A 1,656-nucleotide genomic window follows, 5' to 3' on the forward strand; every position below is an offset into this window, starting at 1 on the left:
GACCTGGACCCTACCTGCACCCGCCTCCCCGCTGCCGGCCTGACCTCCCACATCTGTGAAGCTTCACCAACTCCTGGCAGCCCCCCGCCCCCCGTCCAGCCCCCATCATTTCGCCCGGATTGTTGCCGGGGCTTCCTTCCTGTTCTCCCTGCTTCCGCCCCAGCAGCAGCCAGAAGGATCCTGTCACAACCCGGGTCAGACGTCACCCTCCCTCGCTCCACAGCCTGCCTGGCTCTCACCTCACTCAGAGGGAAGGCCCAAGTCCCCTCGGCGGCCACGAGGCCCCCATGCCGTCTCCCCCAACCCTGCTCCCTGCCCCTCTCGCCCCGTCCGTTCTGCTCCGGCCACACCAGCCTCCCGGCTGTTCCTCCAGCAGCCGGGCCACAGGGCCTTTTCACGGCCGTTCCCCCTGCTTGGAGCACACTCCACCCTGACAGCCGTGTGCCTCCCGGGCTCCCTCATTTCCTTCAGGCCTTTATGAAATGCCACCTACTCCGTGCGGGCCGCCTTGGCCACCTGATCGAGGACGTCAACCCTCGCCTCGACTCGTCCTGCCCTTCTTTGCCCTGCTTGCTACGCGGCGCTTCTACGTGTGCCTTACGTTCACTTCCTACGTGCCCCGCGGACTGTGAGAGGCACCAGGGCAGAGGCTTTTGTGTTTTCCCCCCTTTTAAAATTAATTAATTATTTTAACTGTAGAGCGAGAGCACGGGCTGGGGAGAGACGCAGAGCGAGAGAGCGAGAGAGAGAGAGAGAGAGAGAGACGGGGAGAGCATCCCAAGCAGGCTCCATTCTCCGTGCGGAGCCTGACGTGGGGCTTGATCCCACGACCCAGGGATCGTGACCGGAGCCGAAATCAAGAGCCAGATGCTGAACCGACGGAGCCCCCAGGCGCCCCAAAGACTTTCTGTGTTTCCTGTCCACTGTCATGCCCCCGTCCCAGGCCCGGCACTGTCCCTGGTACGCAGTCGACGTTCGATAAAGATTTGCTGAACGAACGCAGAAATTCGGGCGTTCGTTTCCCCCACGGCGAGCCTGTGAGGGAGACACAATTCCCTCCACTTTAAGCCCAGGGGGAGCAAGCAACGCGTCCAAGACCACACAGTGAGAAAGTGGGGGGGCACGGGGTTCGAATCCAGGCCCTCACTTCCTAGCGACGGCTCCAGCCGGAGGCCCGGAGGCTAGTGTGGCTCCAACAGTTTCAGATAAAGTTGACTCACCTTTGGCCACATTAAAAAACCCAGAAGGTCTTGTGCAAAACCCCGAAACCTTCAGATTTTCTGGCAAAAGTGAAACCTTTGGCCCCACCGGGTCCTCAGTCCTGCAGGCAAACGTGGGCTGCAGCTGAGCACAGCCGGCCCCCAGGTGGGGGTGTGGGGGCCGTACTTGCCCCGTTTCCCCCAGGCTGCCCCTCCGCCGGGCCCTGCAGACCTTCACCCCTGCCCAGGCCTCCTTCCTGTGAGCGTTCAGTCCCCTGGGGCTCTGCCCTCGCCGGTCCTTCTGTCTGGAACCCTCTCCCCTGAGTCTGTGCTGAGCTGCCTCCTTCTTGTCATTCAGGTCACCGCCTCAGAGAAGCCCTCCCTGGTCAGTCTGGCTAATGATCACGATCTGGAATGGCTTCCTTTCTCTCTTCGGCGCCTCTCTGCCCCAGTGGAA

Source organism: Crocuta crocuta, unplaced genomic scaffold (genome assembly GCF_008692635.1).
Source record: "Crocuta crocuta isolate KB4526 unplaced genomic scaffold, BGI_CrCroc_1.0 scaffold296, whole genome shotgun sequence".
Lineage (NCBI taxonomy): Eukaryota > Metazoa > Chordata > Mammalia > Carnivora > Hyaenidae > Crocuta > Crocuta crocuta.